This window comes from Hyperoodon ampullatus, assembly GCF_949752795.1.
Source record: "Hyperoodon ampullatus genome assembly, chromosome: 3".
NCBI classification, from domain to species: Eukaryota; Metazoa; Chordata; class Mammalia; order Artiodactyla; family Ziphiidae; genus Hyperoodon; species Hyperoodon ampullatus.
Window position 1 is genome coordinate 117,165,171 of NC_136916.1, and position 18,603 is coordinate 117,183,773.

Sequence of the window (18,603 nt, forward strand, 5' to 3'; positions counted from 1 at the left end):
GGAAGTGGTAGTTGAGGATAATAAATAAACTTTATCACAGGAGGTGATGAATAAAACTTGTGAAGGAGAAAAGAGTACAATACCATCACTTAAAAACTGAATTATGATCTTGTAGAATACACTTTAAGTGTAGCATATGCATTTCTCCCCTTCTCCATTTCTCTCATTTTGCCTATCAATGCTCTCTCTGGCAGAAAGTAGAGAGAGAAAAAAGCTGGTGAGTTTATTGATTCCTATTAATATGGCAGTTTTTCTGTAATTGTTACCTTGAACTCTGCTCAATTTTTTTAAATATATTTTTTTCTTAGTAAATTTCTTTACCCAGGCAATGGATAGTAACATGTATTTTCCTGTCTTCACAACAAACCATTTACATTTGATTCTGAGTTATAGTCCACTCCAAATATGTGTCAAATATTTGTTTTACTGTCAATATCACTAGCTTACTAGACACTAAAATACAGCCAAGAAAAGCAAAAAGTATAATGATACACAGAATTTGCATAATGAAAAGAAGCACATGCAGTCATTTACAATAATTGATTCATAAACAAATGCATAATGTCCATGAAACGACCAAATAGGTTTATTCTGGAAATGTTTTCAACTGAACAGGAATTTAGTGCTTTTGAAAAGTAACAAAATGACCATATAGTTAAGATATCTCAACAGGTACAAATCAGGCACTAAATACTAACCATGACATTCTAAATTAACTTCAGCTTCAGAGCTCTTCATCCTTTTATAATATTATTTGGTGTCTTATTAAAATTTGTGGTTACCTCTATAGCCCTTATGATACATTCCATTCTTTTTCACTCATCATTTTTGGAGGGACCAGCTCTGAATATGATGGTGTGATAGGAACACATCTTTGTTAGAAATGAATTAAATATATTTAACCTACATTTACAGCTGCTATTAGATAAAGTCTTGAGGTTCAAATAATACCTCACTAGTTACCTTTCCCGAGAATCTTGTAGGACCTTACCTGAATCTCTCTTATAAGACAAGTTGAAACATGGCATTTAGCAGGTAAAATGGCCTCATGGAACGTATACACAATCTCATTTAGAAAATTATGAAAATCTGGACTGAGATTTTTTTTTGTTGAGGTATGATTGGTGCACAACATTGTATTAGTTTCAGATGTACAACATAATGATTCGATATTTGTATATATTGTGAAATGATCACCACAATACATCTATTTAACGTCTGTCACCATATATAATTACAGAATTTTTTTTCTTGTGATGAGAATTTTAAGACATACTCTCTTATCAACTTTCACATATGCAGTACAATATGGACTGAGATTTTAAAAAACCTATTGGGGAGGGACTTCCCTGGTGGCGAAGTGGTTAAGAATCCTCCTGCCAATGCAGGGCACACCGGTTCGAGCCCTGTTCCGGGAAGATCCCACAACAACAGCAAAATAAAATAAACTAGTTAGCCTTGCAGATACCAATGATGTTAGGATACCATGAACCAATCAACTCAGTAACGGGTGCTGAGAGCCAGGACAGGCAAAATGGAATGACAAAATTTTCAGTTAACAGAAGGTAGCAAGTGATGAAATAAAGTTGGTGACTCTGGCAGATGGGCTTGTTAGTGATCACCATCCAAGGAGAGCTAAGCACAGGAGAAAGTCTTGTTCTTGTCCAAAGACTCAATGGCAAAAACACAGTATAAGAGAAATGACTTAACAGTACCACATGTAAAAGATTTAAGAGTTCAGTTAATTTTAAGCTCAGTATGATGTAACCGACCCTTCTCCTCCCCCAAATAAAGAAAAACAATCATTTTTAGGCTGTATTAATCAAGTAATAAAGTGTAATCATATAAGCTGATGACTCTTAACTCTGTAAGCCCAGTCTTCTGAGATCAATACTTATCTCTCATAGCATTTCAGATTCAGCAGGTATATTAGCTTTCTCTCTTAAATCTGCTGTTCTCCTGGTATTCCCTGTCTGGAAGGTCCTGTCTTGGTAAGTACTTTACTACCAATGGAGTTATTTATGCCCCAAACTAGGGAGTCAAGTCATCGTTATTTCAGGTCTTTCCCTGATCCTTACATACATTTGGTTTTCCATGTTTTTTTTTTCACGTTAGCCGTTGTTCATCCCTCTCCATTGCTATTGTGTTGCTTTAGGCCTAACTACTCTACCCAACTGTCAAATAGTTTCCTAGCTTGTCTGCCTCCAAACTTGCATGGCTACCTACACATTTCTAGAGTATGCATTCTAAAACTCAAATCTGATCTTGTTATTTCCCAACTCTAAACCCTTCAATAGGTTTTCATTCAGTCTTCCTGTTATCTATGTGCCCTATCCATAAGAATATTTAGAGAATGTATATCCAATATAAATGTAAATGTATATACATATAAATATTTATTTATTTTGTACATGATAAAACATACACAAAATAGAAATTTAAAAGCAATGAGGTACAATAAGAATTTAACTCATTCAAAATATCAATCATTAATAGAACATCTAATCTATTTTTGTGATGTATTTAAATAGGCTTCATTACTTTTTAAAAACTTGACTTAACATTGTTTTGATATGGTGATTCATAGTTCAGTTTATTTTGATACTTGCTTTTGATTGCTGCAGTGGCTAAACACAGGAAAAACAAATAGAAGTGCATCATTGGTTATAATTAAAACACAGTTTTTATTTTTCAATCCCATCCAACAATTATCCAATCTTTTTTTCTGAAATTCAGGTAATACATTTCCATCTTCCATAATTTCAATCAGTTGTTCTTGTGAACTAACTAAAAGGCATTACATTTTAATATTTTTTTAACAGAAAGAGCCCCACTGAAACCCTTTATTTACAAAATTTGATAATGTTAGAAAATCATTTTTGTGCTTTTAAGTGTGCAGGTGTGAGAACGACACTTTCACATTGTTTTTTGGTGATGAAATTGCATAATAATGGAAACAGTGCCATTTCAAATATGCTCTGTCCATGCATGTTTCTTTCCAAAAACAGTTGCTTTCTCACTCATGGTTAAACTCTCATCTTTATTCTGAAAGGACAGATTAAGTCTAATTATTAAAGACAATTTTTCTGCAGCAGTTTTAGGTTTATAACAAAATTGAGAGGAAGGTATAGAGAGTCCCCATATACCCTCTACACGTGCCACCTTCATTATCAACATCATTTTCCAGACGGTACACTTTTTACCAAAAACGAACCTACACTGATACATCATCATCTGCCAAATTCCACAGTTTACCTTAGGGTTCCCTGTTGATGCTGTACAGTCTATGGGTTTTGACAAATGTATAATAATATATATCCATCATTCTAATATCATACAGAGTATTTTCACTGCTCTAAAAATCCTCTTTGTTCTGCCTATTAATCTCTCTCCCATCCTCCACCCCAGGCAACCACTGATCTTTTTATTGTCTCCATAGTTTTATCTTTACCAGAATGTCATGTAGTTGGAATCATACAGTATGTAGCTTTTTCAGTTTAGCTTCTTTTTTTTTTTTTTTTTTTTTTTTTCGCCTCCACATTTTTTTTTTTTTTTAATTTTAATTTTTATTTTTATTTTTTGCTTTATCACAAATTTAATCAGTTATATGTATACATATGTTCCCATATCCCCTCCCTTTTGCGTCTCCCTCCCACCCTCCCTATCCCACCCCTCCAGGCGGTCACAAAGCACCGATCTGATCTCCCTGTGCTATGCGGCTGCTTCCCACTAGCTATCTACCTTACGTTTGGTAGTGTATATATGTCCATGCCGCTCTTTCACTTTGTCACAGCTTACCCTTCCCCCTCCCCATATCCTCAAGTCCATTCTCTAGTAGGTCTGTGTCTTTATTCCTGTCTTACCCCTATGTTCTTCATGACCTTTTTTTTTCTTAAATTCCATATATATGTGTCAGCATACAGTATTTGTCTTTCTCTTTCTGACTTACTTCACTCTGTATGACAGACTCTAGGTCCATCCACCTCATTACAAATAGTTCAATTTCATTTCTTTTTATGGCTGAGTAATATTCCATTGTATGTATGTGCCACATCTTCTTTACCCATTCATCCGATGATGGACACTTAGGTTGTTTCCATCTCCGGGCTATTGTAAATAGGGCTGCTATGAACATTTTGGTACATGTCTCTTTTTGAATTATGGTTTTCTCAGGGTATATGCCCAGTAGTGGGATTGCAGGGTCATATGGTAGTTCTATTTGTAGTTTTTTAAGGAACCTCCATACCGTTCTCCATAGTGGCTGTACCAATTCACATTCCCACCAGCAGTGCAAGAGTGTTCCCTTTTTTCCACACCCTCTCCAGCATTTATTGTTTCTAGATTTTTTGATGATGGCCATTCTGACTGGTGTGAGATGATATCTCATTGTAGTTTTGATTTGCATTTCTCTAATTAGTAAAGATGTTGAGCATCCTTTCATGTGTTTGTTGGCAGTCTGTATATCTTCTGTGGAGAAATGTCTATTTAGGTCTTCTGCCCATTTTTGGATTGGGTTGTTTGTTTTTTTGTTATTGAGCTGCATGAGCTGCTTATAAATTTTGGAGATTAATCCTTTGTCAGTTGCTTCATTTGCAAATATTTTCTCCCATTCTGAGGGTTGTCTTTTGGTCTTGTTTATGGTTTCCTTTGCTGTGCAAAAGCTTTGAAGTTTCATTAGGTCCCATGTGTTTATTTTTGTCTTTATTTCCATTTCTCTAGGAGGTGGGTCAAAAAGGATCTTGCTGTGATTTATGTCATAGAGTGTTCTGCCTATGTTGTCCTCTAAGAGTTTGATAGTGTCTGGCCTTACATTTAGGTCTTTAATCCATTTTGAGCTTATTTTCATGTATGGTGTTAGGGAGTGATCGAATCTCATACTTTTACATGTCCCTGTCCAGTTTTCCCAACACCACTTATTGAAGAGACTGTCCTTTCTCCACTGTACATTCCTGCCTCCTTTATCAAAGATAAGGTGACCATATGTCCGTGGGTTTATCTCTGGGCTTTCTATCCTGTTCCATTGATCTATCTTTCTGTTTCTGTGCCAGTACCATACTGTCTTGATTACTGCAGCTTTGTAGTATAGTCTGAAGTCAGGGAGCCTGATTCCTCCAGCTCCATTTTTCGTTCTCAAGATTGCTTTGGCTATTCGGGGTCTTTTGTGTTTCCATACAAATTGTGAAATTTTTTGTTCTAGTTCTGTGAAAAATGCCAGTGGTATTTTGATAGGGATTGCATTGAATCTGTAGATTGCTTTGGGTAGTAGAGTCATTTTCACAATGTTGATTCTTCCAATCCAAGAACATGGTACATCTCTCCATCTATTTGTATCATCTTTAATTTCTTTCATAAGTGTCTTATAATTTTCTGCATACAGGTCTTTTGTCTCCTTAGGTAGGTTTATTCCTAGATATTTTATTCTTTTTGTTGCAATGGTAAATGGGAGTGTTTCCTTGATTTCACTTTCAGATTTTTCATCATTAGTATATAGGAATGCCAGAGATTTCTGTGCATTAATTTTGTATCCTGCAACTTTACCAAATTCATTGATTAGCTCTAGTAGTTTTCTGGTAGCATCTTTAGGATTCTCTATGTATAGTATCATGTCATCTGCAAACAGTGACAGCTTTACTTCTTCTTTTCCAATTTGGATTCCTTTTATTTGCTTTTCTTCTCTGATTGCTGTGGCTAAAACTTCCAAAACTATGTTGAATAAGAGTGGTGAGAGTGGGCAACCTTGTCTTGTTCCTGATCTTAGTGGAAATGGTTTCAGTTTTTCACCATTGAGGACGATGCTGGCTGTGGGTTTGTCATATATGGCCTTTATTATGTTGAGGAAAGTTCCCTCTATGCCTACTTTCTGCAGGGTTTTTATCATGAATGGGTGTTGAATTTTGTCGAAAGCTTTCTCTGCATCTATTGAGATGATCATATGGTTTTTCTCCTTCAATTTGTTAATATGGTGTATCACGTTGATTGATTTGCGTATATTGAAGAATCCTTGCATTCCTGGGATAAACCCCACTTGATCATGGTGTATGATCCTTTTAATGTGCTGTTGGATTCTGTTTGCTAGTATTTTGTTGAGGATTTTTGCATCTATGTTCATCAGTGATATTGGCCTGTAGTTTTCTTTCTTTGTGACATCCTTGTCTGGTTTTGGTATCAAGGTGATGGTGGCCTCGTAGAATGAGTTTGGGAGTGTTCCTCCCTCTGCTATATTTTGGAAGAGTTTGAGAAGGATAGGCGTTAGCTCTTCTCTAAATGCTTGATAGAATTCGCCTGTGAAGCCATCTGGTCCTGGGCTTTTGTTTGTTGGAAGATTTTTTATCACAGTTTCAATTTCAGTGCTTGTGATTGGTCTGTTCATATGTTCTATTTCTTCCTGATTCAGTCTTGGCAGGTTGTGCATTTCTAAGAATTTGTCCATTTCTTCCAGGTTGTCCATTTTATTGGCATAGAGTTGCTTATAGTAATCTCTCACGATCTTTTGTATTTCTGCAGTGTCAGTTGTTACTTCTCCTTTTTCATTTCTAATTCTATTGATTTGAGTCTTCTCCCTTTTTTTCTTGATGAGTCTGGCTAATGGTTTATCAATTTTGTTTATCTTCTCAAAGAACCAGCTTTTAGTTTTATTGATCTTTGCTATTGTTTCCTTCATTTCTTTTTCATTTATTTCTGATCTGATTTTTATGATTTCTTTCCTTCTGCTAACTTTGGGATGTTTTTGTTCTTCTTTCTCTAATTGCTTTAGGTGCAAGGTTAGGTTGTTTAGTCGAGATATTTCCTGTTTCTTAAGGTGGGATTGTATTGCTATAAACTTCCCTCTTAGAACTGCTTTTGCTGCATCCCATAGGTTTTGGGTCGTCGTGTCTCCATTGTCATTTGTTTCTAGGTATTTTTTTATTTCCTCTTTGATTTCTTCAGTGATCACTTCGTTATTAAGTAATGTATTGTTTAGCCTCCATGTGTTTGTATTTTTTATAGCTCTTTTCCTGTAATTGATATCTAGTCTCATAGCATTGTGGTCGGAAAAGATACTTGATACAATTTCAATTTTCTTAAATTTACCAAGGCTTGATTTGTGACCCAAGATATGATCTATCCTGGAGAATGTTCCATGAGCACTTGAGAAAAATGTGTATTCTGTTGTTTTTGGATGGAATGTCCTATAAATATCAATTAAGTCCATCTTGTTTAATGTATCATTTAAAGCTTGTGTTTCCTTATTTATTTTCATTTTGGATGATCTGTCCATTGGTGAAAGTGGGGTGTTAAAGTCCCCTACTATGATTGTGTTACTGTCGATTTCTCCTTTTATGGCTGTTAGTGTTTGCCTTATGTATTGAGGTGCTCCTATGTTGGGTGCATAAATATTTACAATTGTTATATCTTCTTCTTGGATCGATCCCTTGATCATTATGTAGTGTCCTTCTTTGTCTCTTCTAGTAGTCTTTATTTTAAAGTCTATTTTGTCTGATATGAGAATTGCTACTCCAGCTTTCTTTTGGTTTCCATTTGCATGGAATATCTTTTTCCATCCCCTTACTTTCAGTCTGTATGTGTCTCTAGGTCTGAAGTGGGTCTCTTGTAGACAGCATATATATGGGTCTTGTTTTTGTATCCATTCAGCCAATCTGTGTCTTTTGGTGGGAGCGTTTAGTCCATTTACATTTAAGGTAATTATCGATATGTATGTTCCTATTCCCATTTTCTTAATTGTTTTGGGTTCGTTATTGTAGGTCTTTTCCTTCTGTTGTGTTTCTTGCCTAGAGAAGTTCCTTTAGCATTTGTTGTAAAGCTGGTTTGGTGGTGCTGAACTCTCTCAGCTTTTGCTTGTCTGTAAACGTTTTAATTTCTCCATCAAATCTGAATGAGATCCTTGCTGGGTAGAGTAATCTTGGTTGCAGGTTTCTCTCCTTCATCACTTTAATTATGTCCTGCCACTCCCTTCTGGCTTGTAGAGTTTCTGCTGAGAGATCAGCTGTTATCCTGATGGGGATTCCCTTGTGTGTTATTTGTTGTTTTTGCCTTGCTGCTTTTAATATGATTTCTTTGTGTTTAATTTTTGACAGTTTGATTAATATGTGTCTTGGCGTATTTCTCCTTGGATTTATTCTGTATGGGACTCTCTGTGCTTCTTGGACTTGATTAACTATTTCCTTTCCCATATTAGGGAAGTTTTCAACTATAATCTCTTCAAATATTTTCTCAGTCCCTTTCTTTTTCTCTTCTTCTTCTGGAACCCCTATAATTCGAATGTTGGTGCGTTTAATGTTGTCCCAGAGGTCTCTGATATTGTCCTCTGTTCTTTTCATTCTTTTCTCTTTATTTTGCTCTGCATTAGTTATTTCCACTATTTTATCTTCCACCTCACTTATCCGTTCTTCTGCCTCAGTTATTCTGCTATTGATCCCATCTAGAGTATTTTTCATTTCATTTATTGTGTTTTTAATCGATGCTTGATTCATCTTTAGTTCTACTAGGTCCTTGTTAACTGTTTCTTGCATTTTGTCTATTCTATTTCCAAGATTTTGGATCATCTTTACTATCATTATTCTGAATTCTTTTTCAGATAGACTGCCTATTACCTCTTCATTTGTTAGGTCTGGTGGGTTTTTATCTTGCTCCTTCTCCTGCTGTGTGTTTTTCTGTCTTCTCATTTTGCTTATGTTACTGTGTTTGGGGTCTCCTTTTTGCCGGCTGCAGGTTCGTAGTTCCTGTTGTTTTTGGTGTCTGTCCCCAGTGGCTAAGGTTGGTTTAGTGGGTTGTGTAGGTTTCCTGGTCGAGGGGACTAGTGCCTGTGTTCTGGTGGATGAGGCTGGATCTTGTCTTTCTGGTGGGCAGGTCCACGTCTGGTGGTGTGTTTTGGGGTGTCTGCAGACTTTTTATGATTTTAGGCCACCTCTCTGCTAATGGGTGGCGTTGTGTTCCTGTCTTGCTAGTTGTTTGGCATAGGGTGTCCAGCACTGTAGCTTGCTGGTCGTTGAGTGAAGCTGGGTGCTGGTGTTGAGATGGAGATCTCTGGAAGATTTTCGCCATTTGATATTATGTGGAGCTGGGAGGTCTCTTGTGGACCAGTGTCCTGAAGTTGGCTCTCCCACCTCAGAGGCACAGTACTGACTCCTGGCTCCTCAATTTGGGATGATTTGTTGTCTATTCATGTATTCCACAGATGCAGGGTACATCAAGTTGATTGTGGAGCTTTAATCCGCTGCTTCTGAGGCTGCTGGGAGAGGTTTCCCTTTCTCTTCTTTGTTCTCACAGCTCCCGGGTCTCAGCTTTGGATTTGGCCCCGCCTCTGCGTGTAGGTCGCCGGAGGGCGTCTGTTCTTCGCTCAGACAGGAAAGGGTTAAAGGAGCAGCCTCTTCGGGAACTCTGGCTCACTCAGGCCGGGCGGGAGGGAGGGGCACGGAGTGCGGGGCGAGCCTGCAGCGGCAGAGGTCGGCGTGACGTTGCACCAGCCCGAGGCGCGCCGTGCGTTCTCCCAGGGAAGCCGCCCCTGGATCCCGGGACCCCGGCAGTGGCGGGCTGCTCAGGCTCCCGGAAGGGCGGTGTGGACAGTGACCTGCGCTCGCACACGGGCTTCTTGGCGGCGGCAGCAGCAGCCCCAGCGTCCCACGCCCGTCACTGGGCTCCGCGCTTTCAGTCGCGACTCGCGCCCGTCTGTGGAGCCCCTTTAAGCAGCGCTCTTAATCCCCTCTCCTCGCGCAGCAGGAAACCAAGAGGGAAGAACAAGTCTCTTGCCTCTTCGGCAGCTCCAGAGTTTTCCCGGACTCCCTCCCGGCTAGCTGTGGCACATTAGCCCCCTTCAGGCTGAGTTCTCGCCGCCAGCCCCAGTCCTCTCCCTGCGCTCTGACCGAAGCCCGAGCCTCAGCTTCCAGCGCCGCCCGCCCCGGCGGGCGAGCAGACAAGCCTCTCGGGCTGGTGAGTGCCGCTCGGCACCGATCCTCTGTGCGGGAATCTCTCCGCTTTGCCCTACCCAGGTATGTGGGGAGTTTCTTGCCTTTTGGGAGGTCTGGGGTCTTCTGCCAGCGTTCAGTAGGTGTTCTGTAGGAGTTGTTCCACGTGTAGCTGTATTTCTGGTGTATCCGTGAGGAGGAAGGTGATCTCCGCGTCTTACTCTTCCGCCATCTTACCCGGAAGTCCTTCAGTTTAGCTTCTTTCACTTTGTAATATGCATTTAAGTTTCCTCCATATCTTTTCATGGCTTGATAGCTCATTTCTTTTTAGCAATGAATAATATTCCATTGTCTGGATGTACCACCGTGTACTGGTGAATGGATATTCACCTACTGAATGACATCTTGGTTGTTCCAAGTTTTGGCAATTATGAATAAAGCTGATGTAAATATCCCTGTGCAGATTTTTGTGTGGACATAAGTTTTCAACTCCTTTGGGTAAATACCAAGGAGTGCGATTGCTGGGTTGTATGGTAAGAGGATGTCTAGTTTTATAAGAAACCACTAAACTGTCTTCCAAAGTGGCTGTACCATTTTGCCTTCCCACCAGCAATGAATGAGAGTTTCCTGTTACCCCCACATTCTCGCCAGCATTTGGTGTTGTCAGTGTTTCAAATTTTGGCCATTCTAATAGGTATATAGTGTTATCTTATTGTTGTTTTAATTTGCATTTTGTGATGACATATGATGGGGAACATCTTTTCATATTCTCATTTTCCATCTATATATCTTCTTTGGTGAGGTGTGTGTTCAGATCTTTTGCCCATTTTTCTCTCTTTTTTTTTTTTTTTTTTTTTTTAGCGGTACGCGGGCCTCTCACTGTTGTGGCCTCTCCTGTTGCAGAGCACAGGCTCCGGACGCACAGGCCCAGCGGCCATGGCTCACGGGCCCAGCCGCTCCGTGGCATGTGGGATCTTCCAGGACTGGGGCACGAACCTGTGTCCCCTGCGTCGGCAGGCGGACTCTCAACCACTGCACCACCAGGGAAGCCCTGCCCATTTTTCAATCGAGTTGATTGTTTTCTTCTTGGTGAGTTTTAAAAGTTCTTTGTATATTTTGGATAACAGTCCTTTATCAGATGGTGTCTTTGGTAAGTATTTTCTCCCAGTCTGTGGCTTGTTTTCTAATTCTCTTGATGTTGTTTTTTTGCAGAGCAGAAATTTCAAATTTTAAAGAAGTCCAGCTTATCAGTTATTTCTTTCATGGATCATGTCTCTGGTGTTGTATCTGAAAAGGCATCACCATACCCAAGGTCATCTAGGTTTTATCCTGTTATCTTCTAGGAGTTTTATAGTTTTGTGTTTTACATTTAGGTCTATGATCTATTTTGAGTTAATTTTTGTGAAAGGTATAGGTCTGTGTCTAGGTTACTCTTTTTGCATTCAGATGTCCAGTTGTTACAGCATAATTGGTTTAAAAGATTGTCTTTACTCCATTGTATTGCCTTTGCTCCTCTGTCAAAGATCAGTTGCCTATATTTATGTGGGTCTATTTCTGGGTTCTCTATTGTTCACGGATCTATTTGCTTATTCTTTTGCCAGTACCACACTGTCTTGATTACTGTAGTTTTATAGCAAGTCCTGAAGGCGAGTATCATCAGTCCTTCAACTCTGTTCTTCTCCTTCAATATTGTATTGGCTATTCTGTGTCTTTTGCCTCTCTATAAAAACTTTAGAATTAGTTTGTCAATATCCATGAACTAACTTACTGGGATTTTGATTAGTGTTTATTTACTTTAAAAAATCTTCTAGGTAGTATGCTAATGGCAATCTATTCTCATCATAGAAAAGGTAAGCAAATTTTGGACATTTGTCTATTTGTAAAATAAAAATATGCAACTCATTTTATATATGAAAGTTCTTTTTAAGTTCTTTGCTGTGAGATAACAAATTTCTGCAGTATCACAGATTTGCATGATATTTTTTCACATCATTAAAAGGTGATTTAAAAATATTATAAAGATATGGACTATGCTTTAAAGGCTTTGTTTTTGTAAAATTAATGCCATCAGCAAAACGTTCACCTGGAGTCACCATTTTTGCACCCAAATTTGCCTTTAATGATGCAGGTAATGAATTTTACTATGGCGCTAACCTTTTCCCTTTATCTTGGGATATCTTTTCTTTTCTTTTAGTCAAGTTTGTATTTATACTCAGTATTTCCTTAACATAGTGTTTTTAAAGGATGTCAATACTAATGAGAATATATGCTCTCCATTGCATTTCACTTTATTGGCTTGCAAAAAAGTTCTTCTAATAAATATTAAGAACAGAAACATATTAGAAATATCTATAGTTTATCCAACTGTTTAGCAAATTTTCTAGTACTTATTTCTTCAAATATTTAGCTCTGTTTGTCTATCTATCTATCTATCTAATGCATTTTAATTAGTCACTGTCTTAGGTTGGGTTCCCAAAGAAGTTGATCTTGAGGCAAGAATTTGAGTATTAGCAACTTATTTGGGAGGAGGAGTTCCCAGGAAGCATGAATAAGGAATGACAGAAGTGAGAAAAGAAAGGAGGGAATGATCCAATAAAGGAGGTGTTATCAAGCAAGTTCCTGCTGTGGGAAACTGGGGTTCACTCCCATGGAGAGCTCAGGAGCCAGTACAGAATTTTTCTGAGTTGTTCCACTTGAAGCACAGTAAATACTCTCTGACTCTTGTCTGTCATCGGCTAGACATTAATCATCCAGTACTTCTGGCCTACCTATTTGCAGATTTAGAGAGAGCCCTCAGGTACAGGGATACAGGTGTTACTGTAAAATGTAGTCGACAGGAGTAGGGACAACGTGTGCCTAAGGTGTGTGGGTGGGGTCACTGCATCATCTGCTGCGGTCTCCATAGGCCTTCAGAAGGCTTTTGACCATGTTTCCTAAGGCAGAAGGAAAAGAAGTATTTTTAACCAAAGTTATTACTATTGAGTAAAAACTCTGCAAAACAGGCTTATAAACTCTATTGAGTTTAGTAAAATTTTGTAAAGTCTTCATATTCTACATGTAAATCCATATCTTAAACAGTTTTTTCATATATACATATATATATATATATATATATATATATATATATATATATATGTCAATGACTTAACAGATCTGAAAGTATTATTAGTATTTTTACCTGACAAAGAGATTATACAAGGAGTAGAAGGATCAGTTCTCCCTCTTTCTTAGCTCTTATTTTGCTTATCCTATTAGAGTTTTTAGTTTGGGGTTTCTTTGATGAGATATTTTAAAAGTCACCTTTCTATTTTATGAGGGTTATTTACTTTAAAGTAGCTAATATATGCAGCATTTTTAATAAAAAGATGGTGATGACCAACTATCCAGGTCTCCACTTTGTGGGATTCCCATCTTTCCTTCAAGATGCTTTGCTTACACGTCACTGTATGTGACAGGTGACAGTTTGACGTTTAAACCTATTGAGGGTGCCAGTGTCAATACGAATTAAATATTAGTAAAGCCTAATATTTGACTAGTTCTTGAGGTAAAAATCAAATAAAATGGAAGTTCTCATATTTTATCCCAGAGGATCATCTGGTGCATCCTTTTTGGTATCTGCACCCCAGTTTGGAGATCATTAGACCAGAGGACAATGTTCAGATGCCTTAGCATGGCATACACAGTCCTCTACCATTTGACCCTTGCCTACTACTCCAACCTGAGCTCTTGCCTTGTCATGCTTCATACCCAGCATTTCAATTATAACGAACTTTTTGGAGTTCCCTGACTTTATCATGTTGAGTCTTATGTCAGAGCTTTTGCTTATACTATCTTTTCTTCCCAGAATGCTCTTTCTCTTTGGATTCCCTGGTAACATCTCTTCTATGAAACTTTTCCTGGCCCTTTCCCACTCCCCAGGGAGCACTGAAAACATACTTTTTTGGAACACTACTGTATTCTCAACCTTAGCCCTCATCCCTTCTGGTGAACATATTTGCTAACATTCTTGGCTTTTCCTATAGACCATTGTCTCCCTGAAATCATAGATGTCTAACTTATGTTTGTATCTCGAGCACATAGCCCCAAACAGGCACATAATCATGCTTGTTGAATTAACCTCTGAAGGTGATGGTCCTATTATATACACTGTATTCGTCAGTCAGCCTAGAGGATTGTGTGTAGCTCTGGATGTCTCTGGAAGAAGGCCTTGGAAAACTGATATGTACTCAGAGGAAAAGAATTTCAAACAATGTCATGAGAACAATTCTAGCCTGAGACGAATGTATAGAATAACAGGGAAGAGGGATTTGGTTTTAACATGAGGAAGAATTATCTAACAATTAGAGCTGCTTGAACATAGGATGAATGGCTTTGGGACACGGTGAGTTTCTTGCTATTGGAGGTGTTGAAATAAGGCCTGAATGGATAGCCTCCTTGAGCAGGCTCAACAAGGGCTTAAAGCATCTGGAGTGATCATAGTGAGTGGAGGAGAATTTAGATAACCTTTGGATTGTAAACAATCAAGCTGAGATTTGAAATCATTTGATATGTCTAGTGGTAGGTCTAAACTTTAGTAGATACTGCTTCAAAAAAAAAAAAAAACGCACAGCGAGGCTATTTTAAGTAAACGATTTCTCTGTTATTCAGAATGCCTGGATCTAGATGATACAACAGTAATGCAGCTTTGCCTCTCTTGAGTCAGGCTAAGCAAGGTTCTGAGCATGTACTGATGCTGTTATTTTTCTTTGTGAATATAACGAGACATCTAATCTCCTTCCTCTTTTCATCTTAGAAGTAGGGCACCTTCACTCCATCCAAACATGGATTTAAAATTTACAGTCTAAGAGTCCATAACAAAGAGATAGTGCCTCTTGAGTACTGGAGAAGAGGCAGTTATCTTATCTATACATTTAGGGCTGCCTGGGACAGAATTTTAAAATAAAATATTGAGTCAGTTAAACTTAATTCAGGAAATAAATAGTATATCATAGGCATAACACTGTAGACAGTAGAAAATAATCTATAACACCCTTAAATGGCATGAATCTTATAATATGAGACTGAGGGATTAGCAGATATAAACTATTATATATAGGATGTATAAAAAACAAGGTCCTACTGTATAGCACAAGAAACTATATTCAATATCCTGTGATAAATCATAATGGAAAAGAATGTGAAAAGGAATGCATATATATGTATAACTGAATCACTGTGCTGTACAGTAGAAAGTAACACAACACTGGATATCAACTATACTTCAATAAAATAAATTTAAAAAAATAAAAGAAACCAAGCCTCAGTGAAGTTAAAGGGACATGGCTAAATATTGTATAATGTATTGGTTTCAGAACCTAGACCACAACCCATCACATCTAATTCCACTTCCATGGTCTCTCCATTTTACTACACTGCCTTAAAAGTTTAAGATGTGGTCCCTACCATGAAGGACTTTTGTAATCTCATAAAGGCATAAGACATATTCATAAAAAAATTAGAGAATAACAAAAGTAAAATCAAGTGCAATATGCGTGTTATGGCTAAAGTGTAGTTTGGAAGGTCAACAAGGTGAGAAATCACAGGCTAGAGGATATGGACCTTTTTATTAAGAGCAATTTTGAAAATAGCTCTGAAAGATAATTAGGCTTACAAATATTTTCTTTAGTTCCCAAAGTGCATGTTGGCTTTGTCCACATTCATCAGCGAGGGCCTTTCGCTCTCTTTTATTTCTTTTTAGTTTTACTACTACTCATACTGGCCAATAGGATGCAAGCATCTAATTGCAGCAAATTCTTATACATTCCAAGTGACCCCCCACAAAACAGGTTGCCGTGGTAACCAAACAAAAAGGGACTGGAAAACAGAAGCAAAGTATTTACTTAATGTCTGATGGGCTCTCTGCACGATTTTCATGAGACCTGTTGCTGGCTTTCTTTTAGGTTTGGATGCCAGTCTCTGCTTATTTTTTAAGCCGTTAAAAGATTAAAAACTTTATTTGGCCTTTTTATATAGAAAATTGTACTGAGCAGTGAAGTCACAAATATTGATTTTATAAGTATATAAATCTTACTTAGAAATGTTGATTTATTACACAGAATTAAGCCAGGAGCTTGCAACTCTTGCCAATGGAATTAAAGGGAACAGAAGGCTCATTAGATGATGGTAAAGTCTTTTAAGATGCTACAAGAAAGGGAGGTGACAGTAGATTTGAAATAATTTTGTTAAAGACCCTCCCATTTATTTTGCCACATCAATAATAAAGGTGTTCACTAACCAGTTGGGATAGAGACTTCCTTGCTAATTATTTTGTGTACAAAGTCTTTAATAGACTACATAATTAGTACAATCTACTGTGTTCTAGCTAGTTTTAATCCTTTGGTGAAGGAAGATTTTGACAATGAAACAGAAAGTCATTTAGGCTCATAAAATATGTCTAACATTTTCTGAATTGGGGAATAGGACCCACTCTCGTCATTCCTAATATTGTCCTGGTACCTCTTTGAAGTACAGAAACGTTAGAACTTCAAAGGCAGTCCAGAAAGATGGCATCTGCAGCTTATGGCCAGCTCTGGAAGTGTAGACAAATATACAGCATGTCGGGGGCTTCCCTGGTGGCGCAGTGGTTGGGGGTCCGCCTGTTGATGCAGCGGACACGGGTTCGTGCCCAGGTTCGGGAGGATCCCACATGCCGCGGAGCGGCTGGGCCCGTGAGCCGCGTCCGGAGCCTGTGCTCCGCAGAGGGAGAGGCCACAGTAGCGACAGGCCCGCGTACCGCAAAAATAAATAAATTAAATAAATAAAAAATAAAAGGAAAAAAAAAAAATATATATACAGCATGTCACTAGGTGGTAGTTTTGCTAGGGATGTTGGCATAATTGACTCTTCTTTTTTTAAAAAGACAATTAAAATCTACATACAATAAATTGCTTTATCTGACACTTGCTTTTAGAAATCACACTCTTTGTATCTTGCAAAAAAGTGATTTTACAACATAAATGGCATTAGTAGGAGTAGAAGAAAAAGCTGGATGTTTGTTTGGAAACTTGGTCAGCGGGAAGGAAAAAGGGTATTTTATAGAGGAATAGATCTTCTATGGAATGTTGCTGGTCTGTGATGTAGACCCACCCACATGCATATTTGGAATTTGCTGTATTGAACTAAAATACCTACTTTGCATCTTTCTAGGCTAGTTCTCTTAATTTAGCAGCTGAGCGTGGGATTCTTGGAGGAAGATTTTCTTTCAATGAAGGGATTTGCCTCTTAGGAGTAGAGTCAACACAAGGCCAAGCTAATTCTGCTCTAGGGTCACAAGGAAAAAAAGGTAAAAAAAGAAATACAATTTTTTCCCATATAAAGACCCCTTGTTTGTAACAACAATAATAACAATAACAAAACACACAGAAGAATGTTCATTATGTATCTGTATTAACACCTTAAATCTGATCTAGGCTATTTTTGTACTTTGGGATGAATATCTAATCCCTCTGCCTTCTGAATTGGGCTGTTTATGTGAAGGATGGTAATGCATGCAGCCTTCACCAGTATCAACAACATCTGGCTACCATGTTGCCATAGAGGAAGAATTAGAGCCAATGTGAAGTCTAATTCCTATTTGGAATGTTTCTGTATTGCAACCTCAATTCAGTCATTCTTTGGAAAGGAGGTGGCAGGTTTGAGTGAATTTTTGGAGTTAAGGTCCAATAATAACAATCGTCACTGAGCTCCAGCCTAAAGGTTAATCATGGAAGCAGATTTTGCTGTGAGGAGGTGGGTTGGTAGATACATTCCCATGTTAAAGTCCCTGCATATGATATCTAGTACATGCAAGAAAAGGCCAGGCTTTAACATCAAAAGAATATTGTAAAGAGCTCTTTACTGAAGTTAGGGAGATTGGGAGAGTAACTACGTCCTTTGTCTATCTCCAGTGAAAAATGTAGACTCGGGGAAAAAAAGAAAGGATTTATGCTAAATTTTTTCTGACTTGTCCTGCAGCAGCATTTAAATACTTGTTTTTCTAACTTATGAAATGAGTGATATTGACTTTTCTCACTTAACCAGAATTCATTCACTGTTCCATTTCTGTCCAGTGAGCAAAACGCTAACCGCTGTTCCTGGGTGTAGCCTTAATTAATAGTTTCAATTGTGAAACATTTATTTAGAGTCTTCAATAAGTGGCCTAAGGATAATTTTAAAAATTGCTCTCCCCCAAAACAACAACTTGCCCCTCTCCCCACCCCCCTCCCCCACCCTGCAGCCTTTCCTTGAGAGCTTAAAGGGTCTAGTGGAACGACCTCAGCTGCTTTCCATTTGTTAACTCGAGTCTGGTGAGCCTTGTCAATAGTTCCCTTAAGTGTCCAAAGGAATCCCTCTCTTTGGCTTCCTCTCTCCCACAGGGCCCATTATCTCTATTAGCCTGCCTTAGAGAAAGAAAAGACATCCGAGACATGGTCTAACTTCTCTGAAGTCAAGGATGCCTTCAAAAGCAAAGTTTGGGTGGTTGGGGGAGGGGAAGAAGAGGAGGGGACAACAGGGAGGAGGGAAGGAATTGTAAGCAAAGGGTCAGCTGAGGATTGGCCCATTCTTCCCAGGCATTCTGTGGAGCCTCTTTAGAGGCAGTGAAGAAAGTAAAATCTAGAGGCACCTTTTAAAAAATGCTGTAAAGCTTCTGACTTCTTAAGCTGATCTACATAAGGAATAAAGA